The sequence below is a fragment of the Schistocerca nitens genome, chromosome 6 (assembly GCF_023898315.1).
Source record: "Schistocerca nitens isolate TAMUIC-IGC-003100 chromosome 6, iqSchNite1.1, whole genome shotgun sequence".
Classification (NCBI taxonomy): Eukaryota; Metazoa; Arthropoda; class Insecta; order Orthoptera; family Acrididae; genus Schistocerca; species Schistocerca nitens.
In genome coordinates this window covers 466,546,319-466,573,628 of record NC_064619.1, presented here as the reverse complement: position 1 = coordinate 466,573,628, position 27,310 = coordinate 466,546,319, and the positions used below count along the sequence as shown (strand labels likewise).

The 27,310-nt window shown below is 42.3% G+C and overlaps 1 protein-coding gene and 1 non-coding gene across 4 annotated transcripts in view; both read left to right on the top strand.

The window, feature by feature from the left end:
- Window positions 1–27,310, top strand: part of LOC126262879 (protein enabled) — a 217,278-nt gene that overhangs the window by 85,329 nt on the left and 104,639 nt on the right. The gene's annotated exons all lie outside the window — the stretch shown is intronic.
- Window positions 158–230, top strand: Trnap-agg (transfer RNA proline (anticodon AGG)). Its single transcript has one exon. It is a non-coding gene; the product is annotated as a tRNA-Pro (tRNA).

Sequence of the window (27,310 nt, the reverse complement as noted above, 5' to 3'; positions counted from 1 at the left end):
ACTTTCCCATTACGTCCAACGCTGGGGTGCTATTCCAATGTCTGAGAGCCCTGACAGTAGTGACAATGTAAGGGAAAATAAGCTGAAGATATGAATTGAAGTTTGTGTAGTGAGGGCATTCAACTTGGCTAGTTCGACCAGCAATGTTGACCATTGTACTGCGGTGGTGTAATGGTTAGCATTTCTGCCTAGGAAGCAAGAAGACCCGGTTTCAAGTCCCGGCTGCAGCACAAATTTTATTTCATTTCTTCTGCTTTGATCATTATCGTCTTTAAGCTTGTCTTTCCTAATGTCTTTGTCTTACGAAGCCGGCCAGTACTGTCTGAGTTTCATTATTGCAAAAGTGAAGAATGATGTAATTGGTTTAAAGCTTTTTAAAACATTACTTTTTAAAAAATATTGGTCTTTTAGGCCAATTCATGTGGATAGTTAGTTTTCTGACTTGAGCCATCAAGAAGCACAGTGCAATAATATGCCTTCGTTTTGTGGAAAGTAACTGGGTACAAAGTGTCACACACTTCTTTTTCCTTCGTTGTTTATTATCTCACGCGCGATGAAATTTATTGTTCTAACAAGTATTTCCCACAATTTGTCATCAAACATATTAGAAAATCGCTCTAATAATGATAGGTATTCCCTTAAATGATTTGAAATAGAAGCTTTTCTGTCATTGGTTTCAGAATATTTGCTAAAGTTGGTGTATTTTTCTCTTCCCGCCAAATGCATGATACACATTATTTAGATATTGCATTTTGCTCTTCACTCTCGTTATCTAAAATTTAACGTTTTGGCCGCATTCTTTTTCTGCAGTCACGTCGCTATCACTGCATTCTTTATCACTACTTCCACGGAACCCCCTCCCCCTTGACGTTATGTAAGGCTTAATTAATTTTTTCTTCAATAACGAAGATACAAAATCACTAGCATGCTTGCTTTGTAAGGCAGATTTAACGAATTATGTCCAGTTCTCGCGGCGTGATGGTAAGAACTAAGCTCAGATTGTAATGGACAAGTGTTTGTCTCATGGTTTTTTTTTTTTTTTTTTTTTTTTTTTAAATCTCATTTTGTTCGTTATTGTTCGTTTCAATTGTTCGTGGCGGACGTCACCTGACGGCCGTTGAAGTTCGTTGTTGATCCATTAACTCAGTTTTTTTATTACAGAGGGCAGCTAACCCTCTGACCGAACACGCTGAGCTACCGTGCCGGCAGGGTTAGACTCGCGGTGTTTATACTTGGCTCGACCTTCGTTCCCGCGCATGTGACTCGTGATGTTTACGTGTGCCCAGCACATGGCTTCTGGAGTCTGACGAGATATTCATGTTTGGTCCAAAATTGTTATCACGAGGCAGTCTTGTCAAAGTACGGCAAGCGATAGTGCGGTTTACCGCTATCTGCCTACGAGCAGTTATGAGGCACCATCATGGGGAGCCAGCGGTTGTACAATGCATTTGGATTAGTGCTCGGTTTCATGCCGCATTCAGTTCGTGGGTGTAGCGAACGAAGAATGATGGTACTTTACAGTGCATGCTCGGGACGCACCCTAATCGGCCTTACCTTGTTCTGTCCACCCCTGATGATCTCATCGCTGATGACATTAAACAGTAATCTTTCTTTCTTCAACCTCGCTCATTGAATTGTTGGGTATCACAGGACTGTAACGGAAAATGTTTCACACAACGGCATAGAATTTTATCTTAACGTGAAAGATTTTTCGTGCTCAAATGTCAAGCTATTTCGGGATTATCTTGGGCAATATTTTCTGCTCTGTAATTCCTTGGATTAAGGATTCGTATGCGGTGAAAAATATTTGTGTTTATCTCGCTGCTGATAGCTGTGAGTTGATAGGTTGCTCTCACTGGAAATTTCGCTACACACTTTCATACATTTTTGACGTTGAAAGTCTCGAAGGTGCATATTCAGCGGGTTCCGATAATTTCTAAGAAACTTTCATTATACATAACAGCACTGTATTATCATTTCATCTTTCAAAGAGATTTTCGGGTTTCTTTCTTTCTAAGACTTTGCAAAGAATTTTGCCATACTTAGTCACTGAAAATTGTCTCGATAATACTGCGAATTCTTACATTAAGAATGCAGTCGTAGGGGCAATTAGCGATGACAATTATTTATTTATATTTTTATTTATTACTGTCTAAACCTCTTGTCTGTGCTTGTATAATAGGTATAAGTAGGTACACATATATAAAGTACACACATTTACACGTACAAAATAAATTAAATACAATAATTTTTGCGCATTGAATTACATTAGGAAAGGTTGATTGAGGTGCTTGAGTGAATAAAATATACTGGGTCTTTCCATCTTCTGTAAAAAGAATTTTCAGTTGTCTCACTCGTGAGCATGCAACATACAATTGACCGTGTGAAAAAATGTGTTTTCCACATTTAATCCTCACACTTGAAGCGAATGACCTTGTGGTTTTTTGGTAGTCATTGAGAATGCAAGGCGAACGGGGGACTGCAGTCGTTAGAAATCAAATGGCATGTAGACAGCGATGATGGGAATACGTGGAATCAGCACATCTTCTCTTTTTGACTTGTCATTCAAAATTGCCGCTTCCATGGCGTCTGCCATCAGTTTTTTGACAGGGAGCCCGGTTCCATTGCACGATCGTGATGGATTAATGTCGCATAAAAGAAATATTGGTGTGCCGACTTTTATTGGTAACCCGTGCGGTGGCATGGAAACGAGGCCGCTGACGCTGTTGCAAGGCTGCAGTCCTCGTACCTCGTCCCGCTAGTTCTTCATTCCCTCCAATGATCTCTGTGTTGCCGTCTGTCAGCAGGTGTGTCACTTTGGCATCACCACTGGGCCTCCCTTCGTGGGAACAAGCTCCGGGGAATGAAGCCCCTCTCATCGGCTTGGACGACCTTCTATCGGCCCTCTCACCGCGAGATCATTTTAGCTAGTTTGCGTATTGGGCACTGCCCTTTTAGCCATCGCCATTTGTTAAATGGTGCTCCCCCAACACTGTTGTCTTCAACCTATGACGGTTCGTCATTTCCTGAAGAAATGCCCTTTTTTAAAACTACTTACGTTCTTATTTACACTACTGGCCATTAAAATTGCTACACCAAGAAGAAATGCAGATGATAAACGGGTATTCATTGGACAAATATATTATACTAGAACTGACATGTGATTACATTTTCACGCAATTTGGGTGCTTAGATCCTGAGGAATCAGCACCCAGAACAACCACCTCTGGCCGTAATAACGGCCTTGATACGCCTGGGCATTGAGTCAAACAGAGCTTGGATGGCGTGTACAGGTACAGCTGCCCATCCAGCTTCAACACGATACCACAGTTCATCAAGAGTAGTGGCTGGCCTATTGTGACGAGCCAGTTGCTCGGCCACCATTGACCAGACGTTTTCAGTTGGTGAGAGATCTGGAGAATGTGCTGCCCAGGGCAGCAGTCGAACATTTTCTGTATCCAGAAAGGCCCGTACAGGACCTGCAACATGCGGTCGTGCACTATCCTGCTGAAATGTAGGGTTTCGCAGGGATCGAATGAAGGGTAGAGCCACGGGTCGTAACACATCTGAAATGTAACGTCCACTGTTCAAAGTGCCGTCAATGCGAACAAGAGGTGACCGAGACGTGTAACCAATGGCACCACATACCATCACGCCGGATGATACGCCAGTATGGCGATGACGAATACACGCTCCCAATGTGCGTTCACCGCGATGTCGCCATCATGATGCTGTAAACAGAACCTAGATTCATCCGAAAAAATGACGTTTTGCCATTAGTGCACCCAGGTTCGTCGTTGAGTACACCATCGCAGGCGCTCCTGTCTGTGATGCAGCGTCAAGGGTAACCGCAGCCATGGTCTCTGAGCTGATAGTCCATGCTGCTGCAAACGTCGTCGAACTGTCCGTGCAGATGGTGGTTGTCTTGCAAACGTCCCCATCTGTTGACTCAGGGATCGAGACGTGGCTGCACGATCCGCTACAGCCATGCGGATAAGATGCCTGTCATCTCGACTGCTAGAGATACGAGGCCGTTGGGATCCAGCACGGCGTTCCGTATTACCCTCCTGAACCCACCGATTCCATATTCTGCCAAGAGTCATTGGAACTCGATCAACGCGAGCAGCAGTGTCGCTATACGATAAACCGCAATCGCGATAGGCTTCAATCCGACCTTTATCAAAGTCGGAAACGTGATGGTACGCATTTCTCCTCATCACAACAACGTTTCACTAGGCAACTCCGGTCAACTGCTGTTTGTGTATGAGAAATCGGTTTGAAAACTTTACTCATGTCAGCACGTTGTAGGTGGCGCCAACGTTGTGTGAATGCTGTGAAAAGCTAATCTTTTACAGCATCTTCATCCTGTCGGTTAAATTTCGCGTCTGTAGCCCGTCATCTTCGTGGTGTAGCAATTTTAATGGCCAGTATCGTATGTTTGCCGTCTGAGTTATCGGCCGTTTTAGCAAACGACACGCGGACTGTCAACCGCGTTTTACTTTTTATCCGTCTTAGCAATATGGTGAAGAACATTTAATCTGTAGTTAAAGACCACCGTCTCTCTATGGCATATTTTATGGACCTTTTCAAGACCGTGTTTTTAGCTGATTTTCCTTACGTTGATTGGCCATAACGTGTAGTCGTTTTCAACTCCTTTTTTCCCCTTTGTGTTCTATGGTTCTGACATAGGTGCGTATGACCCTAGTTGTTTTTGCGCCCTAAAACAAAACAAACAATGCTCGGTGGCACACCAGAAGGGTCCAACGATTTTATAAACTCATTGGACAGTGTAGAATTTCGTCCGCAGTCATGGCGACGTCAATCGATTTGTAGGTGTCAGAATCGCCGGCAACTGACTACATTGACGTCGGTGCTTTTTGCTGCTAAAATAGCACGTTCGCAATGCCAATGTAGTTTTTAAATGGATGGCAGTTTGCGGGAAAACTTTTTGAATTGTTCGATCGATGGAACAATGACACAAAAGTTTAATTTTCATTTAATGTACACTGCCGGAAGAAAAGAATATGTAAAACCACCAAGGAACAGGTCATTTTATTGACATTTCAGTTGATAGGTAGTTAATCATTGTAAGAGTATACAACAAACGCAGACCAAACACACATGTCACAGTACAGGGTGCCTAAACAGTCGCATCAATACACAGTGCAAGTCGTCAACGCAGGGGGGTACCCCTGCATGAAAGCTTTCTTAAAAGCACCGAATGGCATCCTCCGATAGAATATTCGAAGCATCTTGCGCCTTATGTTGCAATTCGGCAGTGGTTCTTGCACGCCCTGGAGATCGAGTAAGTTCCCATCTCATCGTGTTCCAGTGATGACTGATCTGATGATCTTACTGGCCAGGCAGTAGCGTGCATCACGAAGAGCACGTTGCGCCGCAGCCGTCGTACGTGGACGTACATTGCCTACTGAAACAGCACGTCAGCTTCGTGTCGAAGAAATGCCATTAGCACGGGGATTTTACGCCGCAGGAACACCAAATATGATAGCGATTTGTAACTGATGCCTCCCCCCCCCCACCCCCTCCCCCCCCACACACACACACACTAACATGCACGCGCTCGGCATTGGAATTGTGTGTCGTGAGCGAATGCACTGTAGAATATGCTGTACACCAGGTCTTTGACATACACGTATAAGTTTAGTCCATACAGACTGAACCTGCTGTCGTCACCGAATACAACAGAACGCCAGTCCACTCTCCAGTCACGTCTTTCGCCACACTAGAGTAGCCATAGATCGCCGTGTCGTGGTGTCAGTGGTAGCCTGGTCACACATACACGTGATTTTAACAGTCAGACTGGTGTCTGATGACACTGCAGGTGCAACAGATGTCCAGAAGTCTTCCCTGAATGGTATTCGGTTGGTCAACGCTATTCGTACGATGCGTCGTTTTGACGTGCGTCTGTACTACGCGAACGTCCAGAACCTGGTCGACACGTGCGGGAATGTTACGCAGACCACTGTTGAAAGCAACGACACACAACCGATACATTGTGTCGAGATTTGTTGAGCTATCCGCCGATACGTCTATCCAACATCCTGGAGTCCCACAATGCGACCCCGTTCAGATAGCTAAAGGTGCTCTACAAGAGAACATACTCGTCGATGGGGAATGGTTTTACCCTAGAATGAATCTTGCAAACACTATTTGCCTCTAATCTGAGCACAGTTACTGTCTACAGGGTCAAAACAGACAGTGCACACACAGGCCTCCCGGGCGCAATCTGTCACCAAGGATCGTGACAAATAAATTACACCGAGCGAGATGGCGTTGTGGTTAGCACACTGGACTCTCATTCGGGAGGGCGTTGGTTCAAATCCGCGTCCAGCCCTCCTGATTTAAGTTTTCCGTAATTTCCCTAAATGGCTTCAGGCAATGCCGGGATGTTTCCTTTGAAGGGGCACGGCAGACTTCCTTCCCCATCCTTCCCTAATCTGATGGGACCGATGACCTCTCTGTTTGGTCCCCTCTACTCAATCAATCAAACAATCAAATGAACCACCAACATTACAACCCCTCAGAATGTAATCCTTGAGTGCGTTTTTTTTTTTTTTGCAGTGTCGGTATCAACTGATAGTTCTCCGTTACCAGTGCCGAATAGTTGTCTCGAAAATATGATTGGCGCATTGCGCTGAAGATGTGCGCGCATATTGGTCTTAAATGTTTCTGGACATGCCTCCAAAGATGCGATGCTTTGAGGGAAGTGATGAGTTCATCAGCTGATGTTGATTTTGTTATGCATGATAGAGACTGTCGTAAATCGTCTGCTAGAAAAAGATAGCTCCACTGAATGGGTTTTCATTTGCCAGTAGAACTTGAAGAGTTCGATAAAACGCTTCAAGCGTTTCTTGTACGCCTTAATTCATTCATCCATGGAAATCAGTTTGCTAGTTTTCAGCAATTTCGCCGTGTCAGAACCTTTGAAAATATTAAATGTTTGAGCTTCGGCAAATTGTATAGTCAATGGTAATGTGAGCGCTGTTCATCCACAATCCAGTGATGTAGCCGCAATATCTGATGACGCAAGGACTTCTCCTGCGCCAACGGTCGTATAACTGTCTTTTTAGCTCGCCTCTACCACTGGCCACCGCATTTGTGGTTGTGTCGTAGGACGATTTTTGGTCTGCAACTAAAAATTATTTGCTTCGACAAATGCACACAGGTCATCAGCATTGAATTGTTTGTTCTCTCAATAAATATGTATCATAAAGTTCATACGCAGAACGCTTTGGTGCAACCGTGCCAATTCGAACAAGTGTTTCTTTATTGATGGTTACGTGGATGCCTCATTTATATCCGCCCTTCACTGAAAATGATGTCCAAAAATGGAATGGTGTTACTGTTGCTAACGTTTCGAATACGGAGCAAAATGTCTTCGCTCAAGTACTCCCTGAATTTTTCCCGCCGATATTTGGGATTGGATGGCGAACATATTGTCAAAATGATAGAGAATGATGTTCGTATTGGTCGCGGATGACTGCTGACAGAGGCGTCCATCAATGTAATTTCCCAATATTGCCATTTTGGATAAATGAAATTTTGGCAAGTTTCTCTGTACGTCTGGGATTCTACGCCGCCGACCATTCTCAAATTTGCAAATGCTGTTCGACCTTTTGACATTAATTAGCAGTATTGCCAACCAGTAGACTAATTTCTGAGAAAGTACGCTTGGAGCACACCATTGTGTGGTAGGAAACATGGAACAGAAGAGAATCGAAGCATTTGAGATGTGGTGTTGCAGACGAATGTTGAAAATTAGGTAGACTGATAAGATAAAGAATGAGGAAATTCTGCGCAGAATCGAAGAGGAAAGGAATATTTGGAAAACACTGACAGTTGAAGGGACAGGATGTTAGGACATCTGCCAAGTCATTAGGGAATGACTTCCTTGGTACTAGGGGGAGCTGCAGAGGGTAAGAACTGTAAAGGAAGACAGAAAATGGAATATATCCAGCAAATAATTGTAGGTTGCAAGTGTTACTCTGAGATGAAGAGCTTGGCACAGGAGAGGAATTCGTGGCGGGCAGCATCAGACGAGTCAGAAGACTGATGACTCAGAAAAATTCGGCGTTATTTGGTTGCACTTTATAAATATTGCCCAATGCGTCAGCCGAACACAGATTCTTCAACTCGCGTGCCTTGCTTTAGTCGTTGGAATTTTTTCTATGTGGTATTCCTTGTAGATCCGCGTATGGTAATGTTTTAGCACATACGCCTTCGCAGAGAGCAAAAAAAAATACTGTCAGTGTTTGTGTGTGCTGGGGCAGTAGCATCATTTCGTGCAACCTCTTCCGTGATATAGAATATTTGTCCACTTTCAGATCGCACACTTAGGTGAACAGCGTTGAGATGCCGACTGTGACTTTGCAAACTCTAAATGCGCCACCCCGCCTCATTACTGCTGATACGTCGACCTGTCTGCAATCGAATAACTTCATCCGTTCGCGCACATGGACTATCAGTTTTGAATACTGCCATATCGCTGTCCTTGTGGATTTGATGGAATTGCATTACTTCATGTTGTTAAGCGCTTTAAATGTTTTTGATAAGAGGCGAATAAGGCACAATCCATTTGTTGTCGACTCCAGTATCGGCATTTCTTATTCTGATCGTAGCTGTGCGACCTCTGTCATCTGATTTACGGTGTATGTATGGAGGATAGCCGTTATCACCGGTGCGAACTTCATGAATGAATTCTCTGGGATATTTTTTCGTGCATTTGTTGTCTGCCATGCATGGTGATTGTGCGTTCATAGCACCGCATGGCCCATGCACTGTTATTTTCGGTGGTAGTATCGAACGGCAGTCGACCTCCTTCAAGATCTGGCATTTCTGCACAAATGACGTAATCAGTTTAAGCTGAGTGTATTTTCGTTATGCGCCATATTTGAATATAGGCATGAGGAAGGCCTCTCTTGGTCTTTCAATGGAAACATCCAGCATTGAGTTTCAGAATAAACGTGATGTTTCACAATAAAATCCATCAGTAGCGTGGGTTTTTGGTTAAAAATTCGTGCAGCCAAATCGTGCCGATCGGTTGGAGCCAGACCGGGTAGTAGAAGCTCTTTTATTACTCGCGCAAATGAAGTACACACTCCGCGCGGTGACTGACGGGAGTTCCTGTAAATGGGAAATTCCTTTACGGTCGCTATCAACCACCGCGACGAGTGTTAACTTTGTTTGCGCGTGTATCTCGTCCCATTCTGGGTTGCATGTGAATGTGATGAAAAAGTCGGCATGCCTTGTGCATATTCGTTCATTTGTCGCGGACTGCCTGTAAACGTTGTTGGAAGTATGACCATTTTGCCACTGTCGCTGATTCTTCCACCGTTCAGCCGCATGTCGCAAATGAGAGTTCTCCTCTGAGCGCAACGATTTTAGATTTAATGAAATGGAGACGTTATATCGGTTTTCGCATAACGTCTACCACGTATTGGTGAAACAGTTTGACATTCCAGAATATAATTTGTTCCATTGTGAGGGATCATTATGCAGTTTGAATAACACTTGGTAGCTGATACTTTTTTATTGCAAGAGGAAATAAAATTAAACAAGCGATAAGGTAAATGTAACTCGGATTTACGGATGCGTGAAGAGTGACCATTTATTCTTTTTATTTTTATTATTATTATTATTATTTTATGATAGAATGCGTGGATAACTGCCGTTTGGCAGCACAGTCCTGATATTTCATTGTTGAATTTGTATCCACAGCAGTGTCCACACACCTTACGTATTTTGTCGGTGTCTTTGCTTTGTGCATTCTACAACAATGTCGGTTAAGATTAAAGCTTGCATCCAAGATCCAAATGCACGGTTCGGGAGATGGAGTATCTCGTAAACCTTCTGTTTTGAGTCTTACTGTCCATTGCTCTTCTGATTCTGATACACCAACTGGTAAACGACGTGCTTCATTGCAGGCTTGTCGTTCCTCTCTTGTTTGAGAAGCTCGTAATCGCTTTTTGTTTCGTGCTCCGCTGATACAGCAGTCAATTGATGTCGCGTTTAGAAAGCGTGATTATTTTGGCGGAGAACGCAACAACTACGGCAAGCAAAGTAACAAGTAATTTAGAATTTAACAGTGTTTAAACAAACAGCGTCATTTAACCACATTAAAACACAATGTTTTTACAATTTAAACTAATTAAGTTAATTTAAACTAATTAGTGCAGTTTTTGGCAACACTCACAACGTGAACGACAACAAACGAATAGGCATAAACACTTTTGGAGTGATGAATGAAAAACAGTTAAAGTCAATTATAAATAGTGCAGCGCAGGAAATAACGCAAAATGCCAAAAACTGCAGATGTGAAATGAAACCTGTCGACATCAACCACTGCTAGCAAGAGGGAAAGGCACAGGCTATGTAAAGAAACACCGTAAGTAGCTTAAAGACCAACTTAATAAAGAAAAGGCTGTTTTTAACCTAAAAGAATCAAATAAATGTACAAACGTGTGTATCAAATGGTTCAAATGGCTCTGAGTCCCCCGTGTGTTTCCAATTTACAGAAAACCACAGAAGATGCTTTGTAAATAAATGCGAAATGGTGTAATTCTTTTTAATTACATTGCAGTCAGCTCAAGAAAAATAACCTATAATAACACATGTTAACAGCTGCTGCGGAAGATGGACTCGCAAACAAACGTATAACTTTTTTTATATTTGGCACAAATTATGGCTCACTGGTATTCTCGATATGGTTGAAATATTACGATGTAGCCTAAGATGCAAGGAAGACGACAAACGAACGAACATTCGTTATTACATTGCAGCGTTGGCTTAGTAGCAGTAATAGTAATAGGGGTTATAATAGCATAATGGTGGTGGTGGTGGTGGTGGTGGTGGTGACGACGACGTCGAAAGAGTAGTAAAGATGTTGTGTGTTAGGAGTACATTGAAATACACGTAGGAAAACTAAAAAAAAAAAAGATCAGTCAATTGTAAATGGATGAAATTAACAATACGGAGCACTATAAACATAGTTAAACATGACACGAACTACCTAAATGCACTGAAGTTTACTAACGTTTTTACAAATGAAAGTACGTTAGTCAGGGCATCTTTGTTGTCAACTTCTCTTAGCGGTACTAATAGAAGTGTGTACCAAACAATAGCGGCTGCTTGGACTGTTTTTGTTGAAATCCGTAGCTATTAAAGGACTTCAGGACTAACTGGAAATGTAACCGTGGGAAGTCAATCATGTTGTTGCCCACCCTGGAGAAAATATTTTATTTCGCGAGTAGATCCACGTTTTCAGCAATATTGTAGTACTGATACTGCAGGTGCGCAGCTGTTGCCTGGGGCGAGTGTCTTTTATGCTTTGTGGTTTGACCACTTCCTGAAACGAATGGGACACAAAGAGTATAGTAGGCATGTAAGTGTAGCGTGTTTCTGGGAAACGCCGAATATTTCATCACATTTTCTTGGGGGACGTTTTTAGTGTGGTTTATTTTAAAGATTAACTAGATATTCTCACTGAGAAATACATGAAATTAGGACTATGTCAGTTAGTTAAAACAATAAGTTCTCGTCTCCTGGACATATGTATTTTTTATTTGTCCTTTTTTAGCTTTTTGGGCACTGCGGAAAATGTAATGAGATTGAATGTACGGTTCCGCGGCAGCTGCTGGGCACACCGCGCGGCGTTATCTGTTGCGGGAATTCCATTGTGGGCTTATCTTGCAGACTCGCTGTGGCGCGCCTTTCATTACACAGCGGCGTAGCCGGCGTCGCTCCATACCTGTCGGCCTTGCGTGCTGGTTTATTTGTAAAACACCAACTCTCTGCTTGTTGCTAATTAAGGAGTAAATGAAAATCACCGTGTACAGTACGAAACGAATATTTGTGCGCTCTGATACCGTATAACAAGCCGCATGGAATGAAAACAACGAAATCTGACGAATTTCTTGTTTGGAGAGGAAGTGAATTTCTTTTATGAAGAAGAAGAAGAAGCTAGTGTAAAAGCAGGACGAAATGCGCAGTGAACAATAATCTAGTCACGACTTATCTACGATTTACAGGAACAGCGGCAGATGTAAATGTTATTACTTTTTTTTCTTTAACGTAAAAACGTTTTGAAGTTTAAATACTCTGTTTATAAGCACGAACGGTTTCATAGGATTTTAGCTGCACCATGAAGTGCAGTAAAATCAGGTCATGCGCCCTCCACATGAACCTTCTGTCTGCCACTATATGGCGCTCCCGCAGTTCCGTCTTACACGCTGCCTGTTAAACATCCAGTGCTCGCGCCGGCGGTGGTAAGTGCAGTCTCTTGCCGTCTGGCTTTGCAGTGCGTTGCTTTCTGCCGATTGAATTGTTTAAGCACGACACGATATTCAGTTTCATGCTAAGGCTTAAAATAGTTTTATATGGGATTTTTTGGGGGAATGAACCACAATTTAAGAATGAATAATTGGGGCTTTAACCAGTATGTTTTTTCAATCCTTTTTATGTAAATGAGGGACCGGTGCTGCTCAACTGTACATACAGGGTGTACATAAAGTCTGGGAACACTTTCAAGTATTTATTGCACAATAACTAAGCTTTGTACGAATGTCATACATATTGCATTTTGAAGAGAAACTCTGCAAGTTTTTTTTACAAACATTCGATATGCGAACCGTGAGTGACCCGCAGACGTCAATACAGTAATCGAATTCTTGCCATACCAGTCCCAGCACGGCATCGTCGTCATTAAGCTTCTGCACTAGCTCCAATTTGAATGGTTTCATAGACTCATTTTGTAGCAGGACACTGTCATTGGAGACATTTAGAGTTCACGGGATGCACGACGCACCGATTTCTTTGGACTCCTTATGAATGTCTCTCGTAGGTGCTCCACGTGCACTTCACTCAAACTGGGACGTCCGATTCTCTTTGCTGGCCACAAGCAATCCGTCGTAACGAATTTGTTGTGCCAGTGGTGAATGGGCTTCCTTTTTGGTGGCTTCTTACCGTACTTTGTTCTAAACATCCGGTGAACAGCTGTAGCACTCTTGTTTTTGTCGAACTTCTACGTACAGAAAGCTCTTTCCTCAGCTAAACTCTCCATCTTTGCGACAGGGCGCTACTATCGGCAAATTACCAAACTACGCTGTGGCAGTATACATGAAAACAAACTTTCAGAGTTACTCTTCAAAATGACATACGTATGTTATCGGTACAATGTTTGATTCTTGTGCAGTAAATAATTGAAACTGTTCCCGGACTTAATGTACACTCTGTAATATTAGATGCTCATATGTGGTCGGTTTTTGATCGCTTCTTCGGTGTAATATTACTCGTTAGCTGATCATATACTGGTACTCATGGTACCACAAGAACATTTACGTTGTTTTATGCTATTTTATGATTGACGTCCGCTACTCAGCGAAAAATTGACGACTATGAACGCTAGGTTAACCCGTTCTCTCTTCTGGTCAGAAAAGACTTGATTTTATTGGACCTGATGATGCAATTAAAATGCTGCAAACCGGTCGTGCTTATAAATAAAGTACTTACAGCTGAAGCGGTTTAACTTCGCAATGATATTAGATTGTGGCTGCCCCTGACTACAAAGTTTTCTGCGCAATATTGTTTTTATTCGATGCTTCGATTGACTATTTTTATTGTAACACTTCATGAAAGAAGTTCCGAGCCCTAATAATGCTCTAACCAAGTTATTAAAACAGACTAGTATTACTGGAAGGAATTATTTTGAACATTTCAAATCACTCGATGATTACAGTGCTGAAATGTCTAGCCACAATCGCTCTGTACCCCTGTGAGCCACACTGTGCGCCCTTGTAACTTCAGCAGCAGCACTTAGTCTTCAGGCCACAAATGGCCCATCGGGACCATCCGACCGCCTTGTCTTCCTCAGATGATGCGGATAGGAGGGGTGTGTGGTCAGCACACTGCTCTCCCGGTCGTTATGATGATTTTCTTTGACCGGAACGGCTACTATGCGGTCCAGAAGCACCTCAATTGGCATCACGAGGCTGAGTGCACCCCGAAAAATGGCAGCAGCGCACTGCGGCCAGGATGGTCTTCCATCCAAGAGTCGGCCACGCCCAACAGCGCTTAACTTCCGTGATCTGACGGGAACCGGTATATCCTCTGCGGCAAGGCCGTTGTCCCCTTGTAACTTATATATGCAAAAAGCAAAGTACAGACAATGGTCGGTCACTTTCTTAAGAATATCGAGAAAAATTCCACGGCTTCAAATACACCACAGGTCAAAAAAAATGGTTCAAATGGCTCTAATCACTATCGGACTTAACATCTGAGGTCATCAGTCCGCTAGACTTACAACTACTTAAACCTAACTAACCTAAGGACATCACACACATCCATGGCCGATGCAGGATTCGAACCTGCGACCGTAACAACAGCACGGTTCCGGACTGAAGCGCCTAGAACCGCTCGGCCACAGCGGCCGGCACCACAGGTCAGTCGAGGCTATATATCACTGGTATCAATCAGCATTTAAGTTTAGAAGTTGAGTAGTTTTGGATCATTTGCGACTACTACAAAAGTAGCTCTATCGTTAGACGCCTGAAGCGATCGTGGTGCTAGATATTCCCAAAATATAGCTTTCCTAAGTTCATCATTAGGCGTGAATTTTGCAATGAAGAATGATCTGTATCCATACTTTTAAGTCGTGCCCGAATTTTTTCTGTCATTTATGAAACTTGCTTCTTGTGGAGTGGTGGCTGAGTGATTAACTGTTAATTTACAAATTTAGAAGTTAACGTGATTATATCCGTTGTCGGCCCAGGAAACATACATGCTGTGTGTTCAGAGAGATTTAGGGGCCTGTGAGCGCAATTAAAAGTAGACTTATCTGAACGAGAGATATATCTCATAACAAAAATAACAGCTTTCTTGCTGGTCTCTTTTAAAGTTCCATAACTCTCGTGGAGGGTATGAGTTTCGCATTCGCTTGGAAATTTCGTCGTCCATCGGATATATTTAATTTTCTTGGATGTTCAAGAAAAACAGCGAATTATGTCAGAGGAACAGCCTCCATACGCATCTGAGCTGAGTGAACTATTCTCCACAAACCAGTTGCTTACTTGTACAGCGACTGACGTTTGTTTGCTAACGGTTGCGAAAGCGCGCTTTAAACTGATAATTTTTGTCCTGGTACATGTTTTGCTTATTCTCCGTATATTTTAGTCGCGGAATTTTTATTTCACACTCTTCATGGTCGCGCCTCATAATTGCTTTAGGCAAATGGCGATAAACCTCGCCCTTTAAGTTCAAAGTGGGCAGTACTCAAGGTGCGGCGCGTTTAGTGAATATATATATAGTACTTTGACAGTAAGGTACTTAAATCATAACCAGGCATGTGTGTTTTATTTGAATCGCGTAGAAATTTTTGTATTGGAATAGATCTTAAATGCAATGATTTAACCAGGAGAAGTAACTACCTTTTCTTGATTTGGACTGGTAAGATTGTATGTGACTCACATAATCAAGCATTTAGTCATGCTCTTACTGCTTGGGCGTTACCAGTGCACAAATCAAACTGTGACGGAAGCACACAGTTACGTTCTTTATCGACTACGTGGTGTACTGACCTTAACAAAGAGCTTCTCAGTCAACAGGCAGGTCGTTAGTCAATGAGTCAGAGACAACTAAGCGGCTGAGAAAGCTTTTGTGCCGCCGATGAGTAGTAGATGTAAGTAAAAGACATTTTTTCCTTCGTGCTTCGTTTTTAAAATAGTTTTTCTTTTATGCAGTTACGAATAGAAAAGTATGAGTGTTAAGGCGATAGCTTGTGAGCGAGTGTCGTAGGGACCTGTTAAGAAATTCTGGCGCTACAGGTGGGTCCTTCGTGACTTAGCCACGTTTCTGCGCCGTCGTCTTTCTTTACTGGCTAGGACCCCGCGTATATTAAGCGGGCCATTTACTAGAAGGTTGTGTAGGGACGTAAGACGCAGACGATCCGAGTAGCTCGAATATATTTGCTGCGTATCGTAACGTTTAGCTCAACGGATCCACAAACAAGAAGAAAAATTTCTATTCATAAAATTTGCGTCAAGATGTGGCTGAAGATTTTATTACACCCACCACGAATGAAAATGGAAAGTTCTCAGCCTTTCTGAAAGGCGCTATTTCTGAGGTATAAAATGAACTTCTATTTTACGTACTCTCCCTTTAGGACAGTGCTTGTCGACGCGAGGTGGTTTCAACCGGGAAATTAGATTCTGGAAAGTTTGCAAAATACCAGTCTAATGCAACGATAAACCTCGTTATTGAATTCGAAATGTTTTCCAGATGGAAATTTCGTCGGATGTGAGAACGCCCATTTTTTGAACATGAAATGGCTTTTCGATGATGCCTTAAATTGGGAACATTGTGTACGTAACGAAGTAAACGAGTTAATGTAATTTATTGTTGAAAACGGGAAGGAAGGCTAGAGTATGACGCTTTATCCACAGCGAGGTGATTAAAAATCTCATGAAAGAAAATCGGCCATATCTTTTCAGAGAAACCATCTCAGCTTCCTTCATCGATTAGAGAAACCACGGAAAAACCTAAATATGGATGGCATGAAGAGGTTTGGACCCCTTCTCCCTTCTCCTCCTGAATCCAGTGACGTAAGTTGTCGGCACACGCCACGAGATGGTTAACGTGATTTCGCGCTCTTCAGTTAAAGGTGTCGGCTCTATTTGGCTCACGAACCATACAGTTTGTTCACGAAAATTGATTTGTGTAGAATTCCTTCGTTAGCTCTGTTAAAAGGCACATATCCTTTCTTGACCTGTTACAAAGTCACGTTGTTCTGTATGTGGTATATATAAAAATATCAATATCTGTGAACAAAAATGAAACGTGCCCACTGAGGAAGGACATCAGCTTATAAAAGTTCACCAAATCGAACAAACTCACTCTTCACAGAGCGTACTTTTATGTACATAAAATATTACGGAAATTATTTCTATTAATTCAAAGGAAACTCCTATAGCCTTTTAGCAGACGTGAACGGGGGAAAAAAAATTGGGCACAACTGGACCTGAATCCTCTTCTGTTCCATTGTTGTTTCCGGATCGGGGCGCCTCAAGCAATTACGCTGTACAGAACATCAGCATTTATCGTTCTTATATTTTATATTAGAAACTTCTAAAGGCTTTAATCACAGAAATGTTATTGACATTTAGTTACAACAAATCCTAACAAGAACGTCATTTTTTAGCGAATTTTCAGTGCCTTAAAATGACTTAGTCTCACAACACGCGCATTATAACGTGAATCAAACTAAATTAGAAAATTGTTTAACCACTAGCATGACTCTTCCCTTTATTTTATTACATACCAGTAACGATTCGTGCCCGAGACATTCAATGTCCTGGTGCTTAGAAACTGCATATATTCAAAGGGTGTAACGTATAACATAAAACCAACCGAATATGGGCTTCTCATCACGCTAGTACTCAAACACGCCAAATACAGTATGGCGCCCTGATTTCTGCTTGTGAAACAGGGAGCGTTCTTGCTTTCTTTTGTTTCTGCTTTACGTGGCACGTTGCCGAAACATCGAAGAATTTATTTTGAGTTTCACGTGACGAAAAACAGCAGGAAGTGACGTCATAAAACTCGTAGAACGCCATGTCAGCGTTAACTAATTTGTCCTGTGCGCTGGCTGACGCCTGTAACAATTGCATCACCTCGCAATGTTCTTTCTTGAAGATTTGCCCTATGATTCAAGTACGTGGCAGCTGCAACCGCTGCTAGCATGTAGCTGCTTCGTGCTCAACTCCCCAGACTCCAGTAACTTTTTCGTTTCCTAACTAGGAAGACGATCTTGACATTATGAGGCATTTACGAGCGGTCATAAAAAGAACTCGTTATAGGAAAAGCGGGTTCATGACAGACTCAGTGGAATAATCCTAAAGAGTATTTCTCATCATGATTTGTAGAGGAAATTGGCGAAGATCCAAAGAAGAGCGACGCTTATCAATATGGGTTCCCTTAGTGAGTGCGAGAGCTTCACGATGATGTCCGTCAAAATCCAGATGCAAGATCTATAAGAGAGGCTTTGTACATACAGGAAATACACTGTTAAAATACCGAATTTGTAATTTTCAAGGCGGCCGGGTAAGCCCGAGCGGTTCTAGGCGCTTCAGTCTGGAACCGCGCGACCGCTACGGTCGCAGGTTAGAATCCTGCATCGGGCATGGATGTGTGTGATGTCTTTAGGTTAGTTAGGTTTAAGTAGTTCTAAGTTCTAGGGGACTGATGACCTCAGAAGTTAAGTCCCATAGTGCTCAGAGCCATTTTTTTGTAATTTTCAAACAGTGAGGCTAAGTATTTTGCGAAATGACATTAACGAGTTAGAGTTCCTACGAATTGCCAATCGTATTTCTTCCTGTGATTCGAACATGAAAGCGTGTTGCCGAAAGTGTGAATTGTAATTTCCTTTGTGTTACGGGACGTTTACGGGACACAAGTTAATCAAAATAACATTCCCCTCGCTGTTTTATATGTCGGCTCTTGCAGAGGCGTGATGTTTCATTTTACAGAAATGGCAGCTGCGCAACAGTGAGAAGACAGGAAAGTGGGTATGAAAGTGGGAAAGCTTAAATGCAGCGCTCAAATTCTGTGACGAGGAACTGAACTGTCTTTGCACATTATCCACCCTAAACAGTAGTTGTGAAATGCTTCTGAATTCAGCCTTCATTTGCGGCTAAGTCTCAATCTTGTACATCGTTTCCTGGCTGATTTTCCGAACGTTCTAGTGATGCCTCGTGCCAGTAAAACGAAACTTCAGCGCCCGCTCTTTCGAATTGTAGGCGCTTCATTCAACTACTATTACAAATTTTTAGATCAAGACATTAGGAATTTTGTGCAGCTTATAGATATGCCCAGAATATTCGAACTTTTTTGAAAGTTTCACCGCCTCTTGTAAACTATGTAATTGGTGTGGAAACGTAATGTCTACATCGCAGGACGCCGGTAATGCTGTTACACTGCGTAGATGGTGACAACGTAAGTTATATTGAAGCCTTATTCATACTCAGAGTGATGTCACCGAAAAGAAATAAAATGAGCCACCGAATGCTTCGCCGCTGCCTTAACGAGGCACCAACAGTATTTCTGAACTACTGTTAACTGTAGTAAGCACACGGCAAATCACCCTTCCCTCTGCGTACTACAGAAATGCGGTGTTTCTATGTATGTTCACGAAATGTTTGGGATGTGTCCGTCTTGTCACTTCTAATTCCCAGTCTGGAGATTAGTTGGCAGCAATACTTTTTCTCAATTCCTCTATTTTCATTGTTTGTCACATTTCTTCGTGTGAACCTGTTTCTACATAACCTCTGATCTGCACCAAATTCCAAGTGTCTCTCTGCACCTCTTACCGCATGCATCTGTAGTCGCAAGTTTACGACCCAGACAAGACCATGCTCCAGAAGGCGCCCTGAATAATTATTTTTTTTTGTTTCCTTATTAAAGTCTTTGGTGTGACAGTATCTTTTCATTACAGTAATCTGTCTTTGGCTGTGCGCTTCTACTTTTTGTGTGGGATAAGTTTTGCCATCTGGTGTGGTTTTATTTCCCAAGTAGTTGATGGTTTTCGTATTTACTTGCCTGAGTGTTGTTCTGTCTACCGCATTATGTTCGCGGTAGCATACTATAATTTTGGATTACTTTCTATTAATTTTTATTGCTTACTTCTCTTTTCACGATACTTCTTGCGAACATATTTTTAATTTTTCTTTCCGCTCTCTTCAATGGCAGCTCTGTCATCACGCCAAGAAAACTTCTCTTCTTCTTCTTTTTTTTTTCGCTATATTAAACTTCTTTCCATATCCTCTTCATATTCGTCGACTCCTTTCTTAATAGACATGTGGAACAACACTGGCCACAAGTTACATCAGTGACGTATTAATTTCTGTATTTAAGCCTCTCGTGCTTGACCATTGATGATATGTATTGTGTGAGGGGGGGGGGGGGAGGGAGGAGAGTCTTCAGCTAAATTTGGTTCAGTTTTATTGCGTGTTGGATTTTGTATTATTCGTTTCAATAACGACCTGGGCGACAAACTCAGCGTGCGCTTAGAATGCTACTGGGATTATGAGACATGTAGCAAAATCTTATCGACTTTCTCCATTTCACAGTTTCAGACATTTGCGTGATCAGTTTAAAAATATAGTATGTGTCATCACCCAATCATTTGTCCAGTCACTTCATGACACCGTGTGTATTGGGCTTTATGTACGTTGCAACCTTGTAATTTACCTGCACAGGTGTTTAATTTTTTTTTCTCCCTCTCTTCAAAATTAACTTCTAAAGTAATGCTTACTATTAAGTAACGCTAGTCTTGTTTTACATTGTACTCTCTCATTTACTGTTTTTTTGTTTTTTTCGAAAATGAAATATTCTAGAATTAAATAATTATGTATAAAAAAATAATTATCACAAACGAATATTTAAAACTTCTTTCACTGTATGGTGTAGTTTGTCGTTTCGAGTCATGAAAGTTGATAATTTGTGGTTAGGTCTTCCGGAATATTTTATGTTCAAGAGATGAGAGTGAACGTTCACTGTGGGAATTAAATGTAGTCTTCGGCATTAATTGTGCAACGCCTTAAAACTGGGGGTTCCACTGATCAGTTGCAAACGAATATTGTGCTATGAGCAGAATATCGTGTGACTGCGCTAGCTCCAGTCCGAGGATGTAGATGACCGCCTCACAAAAAGAAGAAAGTATACAGGTAGTAATACGGTCCACTGGACCACGTAAATAATGTAGCCTTCTCAAAAGAATTTACGTGTAGACCCAGAGTTCACGATAATTCTCGGGGAAACCATTATATCAAAGCCTTCGTTTCGTCGTTTATTTTTGTTTTTAAGATACAAATAAAATTGACCAATATTCCTGAATGTATTCGTGAAAAATAATTAGTGAATAACAGGTTAAATCTTCATTCTGGGAGAAATTGTGAATAGTTGTGAAATAAACTGGCAGAATCTTACAGAAATTTACACGAAAGTTTCGTAGATAATATTGAAGGCTGACAATTGGCGCTGAGGATTCGAGTAATGTGGCTAACACAGTAAGACGTACCGGGTGGTAATAACTAAAGAGCAGCTACTCACAGAGGTCCGGTATGTGCTGTAATTACGGCATGGCAGCGAAACGTGGTAGATATGCTAATGCGTTAATGCGGAGCCGGTTTGCGCTGGATAAAAATTGTTCCCTTCTTGGGCAACAGGCGCTGTGAATGCATTAAAGTAGTATAGAAATATTTCCATGCGTAACGGACTAGGTATGGGACGTGGGCATAAAAGGTCAAACAAGTGAGAAAGTCATTATGTTGCTTTTAATGTTAACCACAACTTGCACAATTTGTTCAGTATGAGCAACGAAGACGTCGATGATATGCTGCATCCGTAAAACGACGTGATCAGCAGTTCCTCGCAGCAGTTCCGGTGGAATCTTAGCATCAGGTAGAGACCGAGCGTGTTCCTGGTAACACTTTTTTTTTTATATAGATATCCCCAGAGCTACAGAACCAAGAGTCATATGAATTCAGATCAGATGATCTTGCAGGCCTTGTATCTGAAAAACCTCTGGAGATAACACATTCGTGGAAGGTTGCTTTAAGCAGATCTTTTACCGGGCGAGCGACATGAGCTGTTGCCCCATATTCGATGAAAACAATGGTTTCCACACAGTTGCGCTCCCCAAAGAAATTACATGCTGCACAAGGGGGAATCGATAAAGTGCAGATATCACTTTTACACCTGATAGGCCCTCTGGTTATATTCTCTTCAAACAAGAACGGACCGAGAATAAAGGTGCCTGGGAATCCACACATCTCAGTCACATATGGTGAGTGCAGTGGCCCGTCGTGTACAACAAGCAGTTTAACAGTACCCCTAATACGGCAGTTGAGTGTATTCACGGCACACTGCAGTGTAAATTGTGCCTCGTCACTCCATATAACATTGCCGGACCGCGTGTCATCAGCTTCGATCCGTGTTAGAAACCAAGGAGCAAATTCAGAACGTTGCTGCGAATCGTGAAGTTTCAGTTGCTGTACCGTCTGGATCTTGTAGCAGTACCAGCGTAAAACAGACAGCAAAACTCACCGTACGGTTGACCGTGGGTGGACAATTCTCGTGACAGTGCACGTGCTCCATGGTCGGTTACAGCAACAGAACAGTAATCAGGAACTTCCACACAACGCTCGTTCGCGTTTCGGAATTTAAACCATTTAATGACATCCGAGCACTCCTCCGATCTTTCAGTCGGCGATACTCTCTCAATGCAGCACTGTAACTGCTGCCGTTCACATCAAACAATTTCACTCGAAAGCCATACTGCTCACTAACGCTATGCCTTGTCAAATGACAGCCTTCATGTAATACAGTCATACAGTATACAGCGCCAGTTTTGCACCTCGTGGCTAAAATTTAATTTTTTTTTTTTTTAAGTGTAGATCGGTTCCTCATTAACGCATTAGAATATCTATCAAGTTTGGCTGCCATACGGTAATTACAGCCCACACTGGACTTTTAATTATAACCACCCGATAGTTAATCCATCCACTCAACTAATAATATTGTGCTAGCTGTCTGGCAGAACCATTTTAACAAAGCTCATTTCTCTAAAAAGCTTGGTCATTGATAGTTGTCCAGAATTTTGGTGCGTCGTGGGTAGTATTTTCATACATCAAATATTTTTTGCTCAGTGTGGTGTTCCTAAGGTTTTTAATGTCGTAGGTCTTGAGTCCTAACACGGACACGTAACTCAAGGTGCGCAGGAACAGTGAAGACCCTGGAGAGGAAAATATTTGCTGAGCGCCTCGTCGTGCTGCGGTCGCGTCCATCGCACGGCGCTGTGTCAACGGGTCGGTTTGCAAAACGCCAGCGGCATGCCACTGCGGTTTTTGTCCGCTCGTGACAAAACAAGCACACCCAGCTGAAGGCGAGCCGAGCCCTAAATACTGCCGCCGAGGGACTCATCCCGCTTTGCGCGCAGCTGCTGTTGGAGAACTTCCCGTGTACGGCTCGCCCGGAATTCCATCGCGAACGCACACCCCGGATATTTATTGCGATCTCGTTACCAGAAGTGGCGGTACCTACTCTGCGGCAGAGACTTGGACTAAAGAATGGCGTGGGAGGGTTTCGGACGTGTCCGGCTAAGTGGCTGGTAGACTAAAAGATCAAAGGTCCGGGGTGCAATCTTCAAGCCGTACGACGATTTATATTTTTCACTTCGGCGTTTTTCACCTCTGGCAATGAGTTGTAAGTGCGCAAAAATGTTGAGTTTCACCGTGGTAGGAGTCCGTGTTAAAGTGTAGGTTCCCAATCTCTTGTGCTGTTAGCGCACATAGTTCAGAGGTGTCTGCATGTAATTTGTCTTTATTGTTCTATTTTTCATGAGCGAATATAGTGTGCAATACACTTAGGTGACAAAACTCATGGGATACCTCCTAATATCGTGTCGGACCCCCTTTTGCCCGGCGTAGTCATGCGCTTAACATTTCACTGCAAGTCCCCTGCAGAAATATTGAGCCATGCTGTCTCTATAGCCATCCACAATTTCGAAAGAGGTGCCAGTGCAAGGTTTTGTACTCGAACTGACCTCTCCATGATGTCCCATAAATTTGCAATGGGATTCATGTCGGGCAATGTGGGTGTCCAGAATGTCCTTTAAACCAATTCGCGAACAATTGTGGCCCGGGGACTTGGAGCATCATCCATAAAAATTCCATCGTTGTTTGGGAACGTCACTTCCATGAATGGCTGTATATGGTCTCCAAGCAGCCGAACGTAATCATTTCCACAAAGCCTCCAAAATTATGAACAAACTAGCAAGACTCATCTCAGTACAAATTATCTGTTAAGACTATAAGGTCCTACCACATTGCGATATTTGAATCCATCGCATGCTTCGCCGCAAGTGCGTGGTCTCACAGCATGAACATACAGGCAATACAAGACAATTGCAAGACGAGGTCAACGTAGTGTACTCCTGAGAATGAGCGGAGCCTTCAACACATCACTAGAGGCACTTTGCGTTGTGATGGGGACCTGTCCTATAGACATAACAATACGGTATAAAACTGCACTTTACTGGCTTAAGAGGGACAGGCTTGATAAGGTCACCGAAATTACAGGAACCAACATTATGAACAAAACACTAATGAAACAATGGCGGATTCAAACATGGCAGGGAGAGTGGGACGCATCCGACAAGGGTCGCCGACTACACTCTTTCTTTCCTGACGTACGCGAAAGATTTCAACTGAAACATGTCGACCCAAGCCGGGGCCTGACAGGCCACGGGCCGTAATCGGTACATTTAAACCGCATGGGACTAAATAACGATGAAACATGCGTTTGCGGAGAAACTGGGATACCAGAACGTGTCACACTGCTATGCAACACGCTTGCTTAAGTGAAACCTATACAGAACGACAGTGAGATCACCAGAATAATACGTAATCCCGATGATTGGAACACAATAAAGAGCGTAGCCGATATTGTATCGAACACACTACATGAAGAATATAAGCGACAAAACCCATATGGAAGGAAGTGTAGACAAGCACAAACAACACAACAAACCATGTGGGAAGACACAAGCACGACCACGACCACAGGATCCGAAACTTAAGGAAGGAACCAATACACTATGTGAACATGCCTCAGAAGGGGGGACGCAAACAAACAACGCATGACACTGCATGCCACAACACAGATGCAAACAACACACCAGGCAGTAACAATCATAAAACAAAAACCGACACCACATACTGAGACTCTAGTAATAACGTAACGTCGCTTGGGAGGAGAAGGCTCGAAGAACTTCTATTCCGAGGCTCCTACTCCTCAACGACATATTGCAGTGTTTAAAGTATACTGCATACAAGCAGTAATGTATTGTTCGCCTTATTATGTGTAGATAGTATATTCTCTTCTCTATTTAAAGGTACAATGAATTAATTTTCTACATCAAATGTATTTTCTATATGAAGTACGTATAAAACTAAAAATATAATGTATTAAGCTATTTAAAGAATAATGCACTCAAGTAGCAATGAACTACGTTCTTTTTCTACTAACAAATTTACAAACGTAAGTGTATTTCTCATGTAAAGCTAAAATTCATGTATTCCATGTATCAAACGCTCAGTCAGTATTTAATCTTTATAATACCAGGTGTATGTATCTGAGGTATCACATAGAGTATACCGCAACTACCAAGAATAGGACAAACAAACAGCTGCCCTGGCTTGCAGCACTCCCAGTAATATACCAATACACACAAACACAGTCAATATACATACGCACAAACCATTTCAGATGAGAATAGCACGAGGTTCCACCGAGACTTTCTCACCTGAAATAGGTAGAAATAGGCCATTACCAGCAAACTCGCTACGTAGGCTATATTACACATCCAAATACAGTACATACTGCAAATTGTTTCCACTACACTCGTTGTATCACAGTTTTCTTCGACATTTGCGTGTATAAGTTGTATTCTCATCAGCTAGGCAGAAACAAATTGTATAGAACCATTTTAACAACTGTTAAGCACTCAATTCGCTGTAACCTTAGAGAACTTTTTATATTATGTTCTTTATATTATTTAAAAAAAAGCTTTAACAACTGCATACCAATAACATTGCAATACTGAGAAGTTTTTGCTGTTGGATTCAGAAACATTCGACCCACCTTACATTTCAAGGCGGTGGGTTAATCTGTACTATTAATGAAATAAATAAAAAATAAATAAATAATTTCCACTGAATGATCGGTTTCATGTAATGTAAATACAGCCCAGACCATTAAGGGGCCACGATCACCTTTCACACTGCCTTGTTGACAACTGGGGTTTATGGCATAGTGGGGTCTGCGCCACACTCGAACCCTATCAACAATTCTTACCAACTGATCTGACCAGGTCATGGCTTTCCAGTCGTCTACAGCTCAACCGATAGGATCACTAGCCCAGGAGAGATGCTGCAGAAATGGCATGCTGTTAGTAAAGGCATTCACGTCGATCGTCTGCTGCCATAGTCCATTAATGCCAGATTTTGCGCATTGTCCTAATGGATACTTTCGTCGTACTTACCGCATTGATTTCTGCGGTTATTGCGCGCGGTATCGCTTCTCTGTTAGCATTGACAACTCCACGCTGACGCCGCTGCTCTCGGTCGTTAACAGTAGGCCGACGGCCACTACATTGTCCGTGGTGAGAGGTTATGCCTAACATATGGTGTTCTAGACACAATCTTGAGACTGTGGTCCACGGAATATTGAATTCCCTAATGGTTTCCGAAAGAAATGTTCCATTCCACCTTCCAAGTCTGCTAATTCCCTTCATGCGGTCACTATCAAGTCTGAAACATTTTCACATGAACCACCTGACTACAAATGAATACCACCATTTCTATATGCGCGTATCGCCGTCCCATGACTTTTGTCACTTTCAGTGTAATTCAGAGTTGTCTGCTGTTATTTGTCTTTATTGTTCTATTTTTCATGAACTAATATAGTATTGTATTATTTGTGTCATAGTGATTTCTAAATATTGGATACTGGATGAAATTTTTAACGTGCTTGTCGTAATAACTCTAAGGTACAATATGTTCGCTACGTGCTTATCCGTAAGAGGGTGTAATGGCTCTCAACTTGACAAGTTAAACAAATGTAACTTCCTCCATAAGCCTGTTCTAAGACAGGAGGAAGGCAAGAGCATACGAGGTGTGATCGAAAAGTAACAGGAATTTTTATTTTTCTTAAGTACACTTATTTCCTCCTCAAAGAAATCCCCTTAGATACAATACAGCTGTGCGATCGCTTTTTCCAAACTTGGAAGCACATCTGGAACTCACTTTCCGTTATTGTGTTCAGCTCCTTCAGTGACTGTTTCTTTATCTCATCAGTGATGGCAAAACGACGTCCTTTCGCGGTTCTGGTGTGCCTCGGGAATAGAGTCGTAGAGCGCCAAGATCGACGAATATAGTGGCTAAGGCATAATAGTTTGTTTTTTTGCGCGTTTACGCCACCTGTTTATTATAACCTTCTTAGAAGTTGTGAATTCTCGTCGATTTCATTCAGTTGTTGCTGAGCGATATCCGAGCGATGTCGTTTTTGGTCGAAGAGGCAGGTCCCGGCGGAGGTTCGAGTCCTCCCTCGGGCATGGTTGTGTGTGTTTGTCCTTAGGATAATTTAGGTTAAGTTGTGTGTAAGCTTAGGGACTTATGACCTTAGCAGTTAAGTCCCATAAGATTTCACACACATTTGAACATTTTTTTTTTCGAAATTCAAC